Source organism: Lygodium microphyllum, chromosome 6 (genome assembly GCF_053477565.2).
Source record: "Lygodium microphyllum isolate KBCC chromosome 6, Lygodium_microphyllum_v1.1.10, whole genome shotgun sequence".
Taxonomy (NCBI): Eukaryota; Viridiplantae; Streptophyta; class Polypodiopsida; order Schizaeales; family Lygodiaceae; genus Lygodium; species Lygodium microphyllum.
Window position 1 is genome coordinate 68820749 of NC_141140.1, and position 12568 is coordinate 68833316.

Sequence of the window (12568 nt, forward strand, 5' to 3'; positions counted from 1 at the left end):
TGTGATGCCTTACAGACTTCTGAGATACATTCTATGTATGCCAGTGCTGGCTCTTGGATTCGAGTGTGTCCTTTCATGTGACACCCTATTGAGATTAGTTTCATACCTATCGTACCATGTCTGGTTCTGTGCATCCTGATGAGGACATGTCTCTTGACATTGTGGGCATTGGAGATGTTAGGCTGCGGTTTCCTTTTGGTAGCTCTTTTGTTTTGCATGATGTATGCCATGTACCTACGTTGACTCGCAGCCTTATGTCAGGTGAACAACTTGATGATGCAGGGTATTTTGTGCCTTTTGGAGACTCTACATGGAAGATTACTCGTGGCAGACTTGTACTTGCAAGAGGTGCCAAGTCTAGTAGCCTCTATCCCTTACTTGTATCAGGAGCTACATTGGATCATGTTTTGTCTGTGGGTTCTATTCCCCATGTATCCCTTTGGCATGCTCGTTTGGGGCATATGTCTCTTAAAGGAATGAAAATGCTCCATGATTTGCAGTATCTTTCATCTTTTGAATCTTCGCATTTTGATTCTTGTGATCATTGTTTGTATGGTAGGCAGACTAGAAATATGCATTAAAAATCTAGTAAGAAACGCATGGGTGAGCCCTTGGCTCTTGTGCACTTAGATGTATGTGGGCCCATGCCCTATCAGTCACTTGGTGGGACAAAGTACTTTGTTACTTTCATAGATGATTACTCACGTAAGATTTGGGCTTATCCCATAAAGAGAAAATCCGATGTCTTAAACACATTTCAGTGTTGGCTTCTTACATTGGAAGAGAACCAATAGTCTGGGAAAAGGCTCAAATGCCTAAGGTTAGATAATGGGGGTGAGTATGTATCACATGCTTTTGAGAAGTTTTGTGATGAGCGGGTTATTAAGTGTCAGTTGACCGCCCCTTACACTCCACCCCAGAATGGTATGGCTGAACACATGAATAGGACCATTTAGGAAAGGGTCCACAACATGCTTAGCCAGGCTGGCTTACCGCACCGCAACACTTTTGGGCTAAGGCAGTTACTACTGCAGTGCATCTCATTAATAGGTTGCCTAGCAGTGGCATTGACTTTTAGGTTGCAGAGGAGGTATGGGCAAGCAAGCCTCCCTCTTATGATCATTTGCATGTCTCTGGATGTGAGGCATTCTGCCATATACCCAAGGACAAACACAATAAGCTGGATCCTAAAAGTGTCAAATGCATTTTCATTGGCTATGGAGATGCAGGAGGAGAGATGGGTTACCGTCTATGGGATCCGCATGCGTGAAAAGTAATCCGCAGCCATGATGTCATCTTTCTTGAGGACAAAATGCATATGCGGCCTGAAAAAGTGGTTGAGATACACACAGTTATCTTTCAGGAGGAGCCACCTACTCTCGTTCAGCCCGCTCCATGGCCAGCTAGACAGTGTGCAGCATCACCTGATGCTCATGGCCCAGATGTTAGACATGCTGATGTTAGACATGATGTCGGTCACGCAGTAGAGCCTGGATTGAGGTGTTCCACTAGAGATAGATGACCTCCTGACCATTTTGCACCCTCTATGGATTATGTACTGCAGGAAAGCCTCTCACTTATGATGACGTTATGTGCCGAGGTGATTGTCACTCTTGGGAGAGGGCTATGTAGTCTGAGCTTGACTCATTGCATAAGAATCATACTTGGGATTTGGTTTCATTGCCTCAAGGTAAGAAGGCTTTGCTGTGCAAATGGGTGTACAAGCTAAAAAGTACCCCTGGACACCCCAAGCCAGCATACAAGGCTCGATTGGTTGCTAAGGGTTTTAAGCAAGAGCATGGTATTTACTTTGATGAAGTCTTTTCTCCTGTCATCAAGATTACCACCCTACGCTTAGTCTTGGCCTTGGTTGCACAGCTTAATCTAGAATTATACCAGATGGATGTCAAGACGGCTTTTTTACATGGGGACTTGCATGATGAGATTTACGTGGACCAGCCTAAGGGCTTTGCAGACCCTGGCACGGAATACCTAGTGTGCAAACTAAAGAAGAGTCTACATGGCTTGAAATAGGCACCTAGGGAATGGTACCTTAAGTTTGATGCATTCATGCAGTCATAGGGCTACAGCCACAGTGTTATGGATCCGTGCTTTTACACGAAGAAAGCCCGTGACGTTTCTTTACTGATTTTGGTACTCTATATGGATGACATGCTTCTAGCAGGAACAGCTCATGAGGAGCTAGATGCTCTTAAGGCTCAGCTCAGGAAGAGCTTTGAGATGAAAGATTTGGGACATGCCTCTTATATACTTGGTATGTGCATTACGAGCAATAGTTCTCAGGGACTACTCTATCTGTCACAGAGGGAGTACATTCATAAAGTCCTTGAGCACTTCCGCATGCAGGTTGTTAAGCCTATTAGCTGTCCATTACCTTCTCATGTGAAGGTTTCATAGACCGATTGTCCGTAGACAGATGAGTAGAGGGCCGAGATGGCCAAGATTCCCTATGCATCAGCCGTGGTCTTATGTATGCCATGATAGTCACCCGTCCAGATATTACTTTTGCAGTTGGGGTTGTGGCACGTTATATGGTTACACCTGGCAAGAAACATTGGGATGCCATGAAGGGTATCATGAGGAACCTGAAAGGCACGATAGATATGTGTCTTTGTTATGGCAACTAGGATACAAGAGTCATGGGGTACACTGACTCTGATTATGCAGGACATGCAGATAGTAGGAAGTCCACTTCTGGCTATGTGTTCACTTATGTTGGAGAGGCTATCTCTTGGATGCCCCGGGCACACAAGTGTACAACCCTTTCTACTACAGAGGCCGAGTATATTGCAGCCATAGAGGCTTGCAAGGAGGCTATTTGGCTAGACCGTTTGATTGTGCAGACCTTGGTATGACAGATGCTATGCCTACACTACATTTGGATTCTATGAGTGCCATTCAGTTGGCCAAGAATCCGGTCTTCCATGCGAAGATGAAACATATTGAGGTGAGGTATCACTTCATTTGTGAGGTCGTTGAGGACAAGTCTGTTGACCTTGTCAAGTGTGGGAGCTTTCGCTCAAGCGCCAAGACCCACGGACCCCTTATTGTTCAAGCGTTCCAATCCAAGTACTAATGGCTACCTCTCACATAGCCGATGCGCCATCCATATCTATGGGTGTAGTGAGCTTACCTCCATGCCGATTGAGTTACCTCCTCTCTCGCGCACTCTGGTAGCTCTACGATCCAAGTGCAAGCTTCATGCAAGCTCCATCCTCAAGCTCCACGCTCCAAGCTCAGTCTTGTGAGTAAGACAAGAGAAGAGAATAGAAGAGAAGAAGAGAGGAGAAGATGGAGAGCTTCTCCTCCTCGGTCCCTCACCCTCACACACTCACTCCCTCACACTCCCTCTCTCAAGCACAAGCACAAGCAAGCAAGCAAGCAAGAAGAAGAAGAAGAAGAAGAAGAAGAGGAGACCCACTTTTGGCCACACACAAGAATGATCTTCTCATTCACTTTTTAGCTTTTATACATGCCCTACTCCTCCTTGGGCAGTCATCCCCTTTTTACATGACCGGCCATTGGCCTAGATCCTCTTTTCCTATTTCCTTCCTATCCTTCTTGCTTCTTCTCCACCACCCATCTATCTTTACAATTTGCACAGGAGAGAGCCTGGCACTCTTTTACAAGATTTCATGGTGTGCCTTTGTATTTCAAAATGTACCTTTCCCCTTTTGCATTTGCCTTAGACTTTTAAGGTTGCCCTTGCGCTTTTGGCCTTTTCTCCTCTTCTTTCTTCAATTGGGCTACCTTTTTTCCGCCTTTGCCCTACGTCTTTTTATTTTCCTTTTGCTTTCTTCGTGTTGGGGTTAACATTACCACCCTCCTAGACGAATGCCAGTCCCATGACACTCTTCGTCGAAGGTAGCATGCGGAGCTTGCACTAAAGACATGGGTGGCAGGGACTGTTGTGGTTTGCCTTGGAGGAGTTCTGATATTGGTGCGGATGAAGGTCATTGGTGGCACTTTGCTGTTCTGATTGGCTGGTGATATGATTGTTGTATGTGGCGATAGGGCTACTCTTTGTTGGGAATGGTCACTCATAGCTGGCACGGGTGTTGGTGTTCTCGGGATGCTCATGGTGGATTCTGCTCATGATGATTCTCTTGTGGTCTTGCATGATGAAGTAAAGGACAAGAGTTCAGATTTGAGTGTTGATGTAGAGCTGATGGCACTTTTGTTGGAGGCTTTAATACTTGCAATTGAAAAACCTCTCATGTGGTCTCTCCCTATTGTCCTGCACTTGAGGACCCAAACCGTGTATAGGTTATAGTGTGAATATTAAGTGAGTACACGTGCGCATTTAGGTATTACTTAGTTAGAAGACTGTCAGCCTGGTTCCTTCTATAGTAATGGGTCAGTGAAGCAAGGGGCTAAGTTGATGGAAAAATTTGTCGATGAAGACGGGGAGTACACTTGAAGATTGCTTGAGACATCATTATGGTCTTGTCAAGGCAATGTAGCATAATTGAGCTCCTTGATGTCTTAGCTTTTGGTATCTAGTGGCTACTTGTAGTGCTTGAAAAGCATGGTGTACTTTTCCATTGTCTTTCATGCCTTGCTTACCACTACTGATTGTAATGGCATTGAGATGGAGTGCAAAAGAATTGTGCAAGTGGTTTAGGTTGACAGGTCTAACCATAGGCGAGGCGAGCTCCCTAGGTATGTCCTGGCCTTGATGTGCCCTGAACAATTGTGGGGGATGTACAAAGGGCTAGGGGACTAGGGACGGAGCCAGTCGACCAAGGTCACTAGACATACCTAATTTGAGGACCCCTAGGTGTGGTACTGGGATCGTGTGTACTTTTTTTTCTTTCTTTCTTTCTTTCTTTCTTTCTTTCTTTCTTTCTTTTCGTTTTCTTTTCTTTTCTTTTCTTTTCTTTCTTTATTTTTTTTGGTGGAAAAAATGAATACAATCAATGCCATACATTGAGGCTGTTAGCCTTTCATTTGGATTGAGAAATGTTGGGATCCAAAGGCTATGAAGAATGGATATTACAGAGATGATTGTGTCACCAGCCTTGATGCTAGAGGAACTGTTGTTGAGATGAAGAGATCCACTTGAGATTTTGCAAACCTCTTTGTAACATGTGAGACATCGAACAATTGAGGTAGCACTTGGAGTGAGTTGTGTAGGACAAGGGTAGAGCATCTTGCAAATTGAATCATGGATGATGAAGAGATGTTCGCCCTTGTTGAGAGCGTGGCTCCTGCCCGAACATAGAGTTTGGCCAAGAAGGAGGAGGTAATCGATGATTATGCTTTGGCCATGCTCAGTTGCAATATGTGCTTTCTGCAGAGGTGTCCTTAGGTTCTCATCCAGTGGGGCTTCTGTCATGGCTTTTGTTTCTTGGTATTCCTATCACTTCCTCCATAATGGTTCTTTGTGGGGTTGGTGGTCTTGTGGTGACTTGGATATTAAACACTTCTAGACATGGACCTGCGTCATTCTGCATTCACTTGGAAAGGCGTGAGAGCACATGCAAGTCACATGCTTCAACCATAATGAAAATGTCCAGCTAAACAAGACATCGCCAACCTAAATCCCTTAGTTTTGACTTGATGCGTATCACCTGTACTTGGTCATCATTGCTCATGGGGTGTGTTGGCCTTTGCTTCTTTTGGTATTACTTACATAGTCACAAAACACATTGTTTATTTATGTACATGTTCATGAAACCATGATTGTAGAACTCAGGATTGTACTCGAGTGTGGCACACATATCTAGCTTCTGTGGTAGCCTACTTAGCAATAATAAATATTTGGCAACATCGAGTAGCATGGTGCCTTGTCCGAGTCTACTGGAAACATGTAGCTCCTCCTTAGTGAGAACTTTATCAATCAAAGGGCTCTCTAGGCTGGTTCTAGCTAGGTCCATACCTTGAACTATAGCTAGAACTCGAAATGAAGTTGGTGCCACATAGGTCGGGTCTCTTTGGGACCGCACCATTTGGCCAATCTCTCCTCTGAGACTGTTATGATTTGGGCTCCAAGTTCGGCCATTCTAGCGCGGTTTTCAAACCAATGTTTTTCAAATTGGCTTCTACCCTCTGATTGTTGCTTTAATTTCTCTATCTCTAGGATATTTGACTGGTAGAGCATTTCATTAAATGTCACAGTTAAGCGTCGTCCGTCAGCCTCCTCGTCAGAGATGAGTCGCATGCGTTCATGTAAGAGCTTGTCATAGTGTCCGTCAAGGTATTCTTGCTCTTCCCACGATAGCGGATAAGGCAAATATTCCTCAAGCTGCTCCCTAGGGAATGTGCCCATGTCTGCATGAACATGGACACATGCGAATAATTTCAGTTTAGTGTCCCACTCGGTCAAGCACTCTGCAACATCTCTATGTTCTATGAGGGCTTGCTCAGTTGCTATCTCATGCAAAGTTCTAAGGGTTTCCTTAGGCTTTAGCATAGCTGGGGGTTCAAGCCTAGATGAGCAAGATTGCCAGGATTGCTTATGTCTTCGAGGTTTTCATGTTTCTCCTGAGGCTTTACGGTAGTTGTGTCATGGTTCTCCTCGGATGTGACCGGCGTGGTCTTAGCATCCTGTTGTGACAGTGTTGTATCCACTCTTGATTGATCAATGCAAGTTTCTCTATCGGTGGATTGATTGTCGCAAGCAACAGTTGACGGTAATTGTTGCTTTGATTTATTAGAACACATGGATGTGTCTGAGATTTCACCACTGTTAGGAGAGATGGCAATGGGTTTATCTATGGATGAACTAGACGCTTTGTTCATCATCTCTTCAGTACTCTTGGTCCCAATCTTCTTGTCGTCTGCAGCGCTTTTGGCCTTTTCTCCTCTTCTTTCTTCAGTCAATCTACCTTTTTTCTTCCTTTGCCTTGTGTCTTTTTTATTTCCTTTTGCTTTCTTCGTGTTGGGTTAACATCAAGATTTTGACTGAGCACAATCCTGCAGACTTGCTCACGAAAAGCCTCACTACCGACTGCTTTTCCTTCCTCAAGAGATTGGCGGACATTGGATGAGATGATGTCTTTTTCCTCATCCTTTTGTACATGTGTACATGTTGTACTATCTTTTCTCTTTTCTCTCTCACTGGGGCAGATTCTCCTTTAAGTGGGAGGTTGTTGGGGGTAAAGGCGCCTCAGCCTAGCCTCCCGTGTATTACTACACTGACAGTACCCGCCACTACACACTGCAGGTGGCAGGCGCCCATCACAGTCACTTATTCTTTATTCTTTTAGTGATAGTTTGAATAAAGGAAGGCCTGACCACACATTGTGGTTGTTGGAATTCCCATTTCTTGTCTCTCACTTTCTTATTCTTGCTCTCTTGCCATAGCTCTCATGTGCAAGCTTTGATCCTTCTCACCTTTCACCAAAGCAGCCGAGGAATTAATTGCTACCAAGATTTCCTGTGAGCAAGCACAGAAACAACACCTCATCATGTCATATGACAAGCGCACTACCTATGCCACCGAGTAAGAAATCAAAGAGTTGAAGCAACTTGTTGACAACACCTCTTCTTTCTTGAAGAAATGGTACACTCTCCAACTTCAATGAGAATTTGAAGGCTGTCAAATCATGACTAATGCTGAGCAGAGACGTGCTATCAAAACCTCAAAGTATGACCCTACTTATGTAGCTCCAACCTCCTATTGAGTTTTCACAACAATTCATAATAGACCCCTAGAAGAGCACCTCCTGACCCATCCGTCTTTAAATCATATTCTAACTAAGGAGGAGTTACACATTACTAGCCCAATGGGCTCTAGTGACTTCCTAACGGATGTCCTTACCTACATCACTCACATAGGAATTTGACCTATCGACATGGACCACTACATTAAAATGGAATATAATCCAAACTTCTATGCTTGGCTCATGTGGAAGTGAAGCACCATGCACAGGGAACACTAACTGTCCTTAGCCCTTTAACCTCTAATCCTAGGAGGGATCCTTCTCATTCTCAAGGGAGGAGGCAGTAAAGTGAAATAAAAAGGTAAAATCGAATAATTAATGTAATAAAATGCACAAGGAAAATTAAAAATCCTCAATCAATGCCCAAAATAGATGAAAATTTAGTTTGTGAATTTCTTGAAGGAAAATTCTATTAATGTGCTTACACATCTCAAGTCGGAAAAGCATAAGTCTTTCTTTCTGTGAGTAATTCTTTTGAAAAGCACTAATGGTGAATATGGCTTCATGACATGCAACCATCATGGCAGGCCAAGAAAAGACTCGCAGATTGCCTTTCTCGGAAGAAGAATAGGTGAAATACAGCCTCTGGAGACGAGGGCTTTCAATCAATTTAAATTATGGTATATCTACAACCTAGAGGATGTAGCCATCAAAGAACGGGTCGTGAAGATTATTGAGTAGTGCAATCTGCAAAAATACTTGGAAGCAATGGACCAAGGGGTAGACTACATCCATTGTACAAAGTTCTTATGAGCTTTTCACGGGAATCGCAACACCGTGACCATGCGAGAGGAGGAGAAACTCACCAGGTGTAGACTGAATTGACCTCGAAATTGATAGAAAGATCATTGGTCTTAGCAAAGAAAGTAGAGAGAGAGCCAAAGAGAGATGTATATGCCATGATGGGAATTGACAAGGTGAAGGTCCGCACCAACGACATCATCTTTGTAGATATTCCAGATCCCAAAATCCAACTACAGGCCAAGATGGTGCATGCATTGTTCTCTAGTCAAAGGTATAACACAATCATGAGCCACATTAATGCCCCCTTGCTAGAGAGCATTGCAACATGGTCGCTGGATGAGGTGAACCTCAAAGTTTTGTGAGAAAGACCATCAAGACCTCGACAAAGGCTTTGGCAACGGGAGGATAGCGTGCTGGAGGAGAATCCCCTACCACCAAGGCTAAAAGGAAAGCTTTATCTTCAAAGGCCTCAACCATTGGATTTGGTGGGGTCCTTACTGCCATCATTATAGAAGCCTTAGAGAAAGGGTAGGAAGGAGAAGAAGGAGTTTATGAAATGCCAAGCAGGCCACCACCTCACCACAAACAAGAGGCACAATAATCCAGTGAAAGGACAATGAGCGAGGAAGGAGAAGACAAGGAACATGAAGAACAGTCTAATCGGGGAGAGGCTAAGAAGACAAAGAAGAAAATTGCACAAGAAAAGCAAGAAGAGGAGAGAAGGAAGAAAGAAAAAGCGAACTTGCAAAAGGCTCGCAGGGATTCCAAAAAGGCTGAGGAGGAAAGAAGGAGAAAGCAGGAAGAGGAGGAGGAGGAGGATTTGAGAAGAAAGGAGGAGGAAGACATAGCCCTTGCAACGCACATGTCCACTGAGCAGCCATCCAGGCAAGACGAGCCAGAGCGCATGAGCCTGCTTAGAGATGAAGGGCCAAGCTAAAATGCCCACGTGCTGGAACTTGTGCCACCTGCAATGCAAGAAGGCAAGAGTAAGGCCCCAATCACCCCCATTCCTACTCTCTTGGCACCTACCACTAGTACCACCATATCCACACCTAATTCTATGACCCATGTGGTTTCCAGCAACCTAATGGCTTGGGTCCAATACTTCATAAATAAGAAAATGAGCCAAGGAGTAGGAGAAGGAACCCCTCTAGTAGGAACCAAAAGACCGACAGTAGCAGATGCCAAGTCTAGACAAGACTCGAAGAAGAAAGAGATAGCAATCTCTATAGCCTTCGTCCCCACAATAGAGATGCCACTTTTTGCAGAGTATGATGAATATGTCAAGGAGCTTCTCTCTTAACTAGAGAAAGCCAAGGAAGATGAAAAATTAGCAGTGGTAGATCTAGAATCAAAAAAAGAGGCCATGGCTACATTTCAGCGAGAAAAGCCACCAAATAGCCATGGCCCAAAGGGAGATCAGTGAGCTCAAGGAACAACTACAAGCTAATGAAGAAGCAGATGCCGAATGGCAAGCAAGATTGAACAAAGAAACTAAAGCCATGGTGCATCTACAAAGGTACAATGAAGAGATTGTAGGGCTCTACAAAGATTTGCAAGCCGAGGTGGAGAAATTAACACAATAGGTAGCCTCAACAAAGGAAGAGGAGCAAAGAGAAATGGAAGATCAAGAATAGAGGCTAACAGCGCTAGCCCATAGGCAGGGAAAGCCTCGAGGAGATGACGAAAAGGGAAGACAAATGGGTAGTGCATAATGAATGGTGCACCGTTTGGCTCAAGCTGAAAAAGATAGGGTACTAGCTGAAAGCTAAGTAGAGGCCGCCCAAGTGGGCCTCAAAACCTAGAAATGTGCCTCCTCAATACATTGCTCGATGTCACTCAAACGGAGGAAAGGGAGGCCATTGAAACCTCGAAGAAGAAGCTATAGATTGCACAGAAGACCTTGAGAGCAGGCCTACAGATGCCACTGTAACCTAGTGGAGTTAGCTTGACCCTGGAAGAGCAATGGAGATATCTATTGTTGGTAGGCGTGACCCCATAGTAAATAGATGCAATAGGGTTCATAGAAGGGGTTCAACAACAAACCCAACAAGGAGACGAGGCAAGCCCAAGATTCACAATGGAGCCCCATGAAGAAAAGATGGCCCCACAGCCTCCTTACCCACCATGGTCAGAAGACCAACCATAGGAGGACAAATCTGAAGAAAGAAGGGCCGCAGTTAAGGAAAAAAGAAAACAAATGGTGGAGGAAGTAAGGAGAAGATTGAATGCCAGACCGGTACAAGTGCCACCCACACTTATTCCACCAAGCTAGGATAGTCTCCTAGCAAGCTTCCACATTGATTTGGTAATTTGGAAACAACAGGAAACTTCCAAAAACCCCTTCAATCTGAGCTTCTAATTCCCCGCCAATTTGCGTAAGGTTCTACTAATCAAGGTGGTGGAAAAAATAATCAACATTGGAAGCAAGTTCAAGGAAAAATGGCTGGCGAAGAGAGCAGAATCCCACCCTTTGGGGCATAGAGGATGTGGAATTTTGGCAAGACAAGATCAGTGCCGAGCTATGAGTGCTAGCCTACATGGAGAAGGCGCCTCTATGACATAAATTTGGACACTTGGGTGGCTTTCTGCAACACCCTCCCATTCAAACACAACAACCCGACATTCATGCCATACCCCCCAAGAATGGGAGTGGATTTCGACCCCAATGTCTCCATGCCACGGCCGGTACAACTTCCTTGTAATCTACAATGTGAATTGTCCTAAGCCAAAAGAGGCCCTTATCTTCACCCTAGAAAATCTGGGTGACTCTATAGTCCATTTTGTAGATGAATTCTCTTTGTGCCCCAACCCTTCATTCATTACTACCTGTAAGTACCTTAGGCTACTTAGAATACTACTTAGGCAAAATCTCACCCCACAAGAATGCAACCTTACACCCCTCTACTTTGATCCCAACACCATAGACAGTTGCGCCATGGCTCTCAACTGATGATGCGTGTTGCTCTTCTCCCTTCATTTTATTTATCCCTTCTAGAAGATATGAATGATAGTCATTTTTTATGCATTGCAATCATCTATTTCTCTCTATCACCACTCTACAAGTCCACCTGAACCTCAAAGGGTACTTGCAGAGTTGTCAATTCTTGAATAAGTCTCTCTCCACCCCACTACTTGGATAATGAAACTCGACCTATGTAATTTTTTAAAAAAATAAAGAAGAAGAAAATAAAATAAAATGAAAAGAAAATGAATGAGAAAGGGAAGGAAAGCAAGAAAGAAAGAAGGAAGCAAAGAAGAAAAGAGAATGAATCACAACAAACCACAATTTACCCCACATAGGCCACAGTCACTACACCTAGGGGTTCTCAAGCTAGGTGCATGTGGTGGCTCCGTCCCTAACCCCCTAGCCTCATTTTGATTCCTCGCTTCACGCTTAGGGCACATCAAGGGCAGGACATACATAAGAAGGTAACACTCAGACCTATCACCCTAAGCTACACGCACCGCACCCCCCTTATGCACAAACTAGGTCCTCAAGTGTGGGACAACACCTAGGATTGCCTGTGGTTGCCTGTGGTCGAGACCCAAGCTCCACTAGCACAAGCACAATGGACCACACGAAAACACTGACACACTCCCAAATAGTGTACCTTCTTTCTTTTCAAGTACAAACAAAGGCTCCAACCCTCCAACTTTGGAGGTCCCATCATCCATGCAATGTGCTTTCGTCCTCCATAACATTAACCAATTGATCAATTTCTTCCCAAGACCAATTCCCCCGAGACCCCATCATCATCGACTCACACGACCGCCCTTTTAAATCATTGAACCTTCACTAACTCGAAATTGCAAGTTTCTAGAAACAACAACTGTCTAGGAGGGAGGTCATCTTATACAACATGACACCATTCAGACAAAACACAGCAGAGGATCAAGGCATCCCAATCAAAAAGGAATGAAGACGCTCATTTGGATCATTGTGGGAGAAGGCAAGCTTAGACAAAGAGGGAGCTCCAACTACTTTGGTGAGGCCCTGTCAAGAATGAAGGATGCTCTCTCAAGGATGGAGATAAGCATTGAATATTGTAGCAAGTCTCTCTCAAGGATGAGGAAGAGCCTCCAAGGACTCTGGAAAGGAAAGCGCGAGGCACAATGTAATTCATTTTATCAGC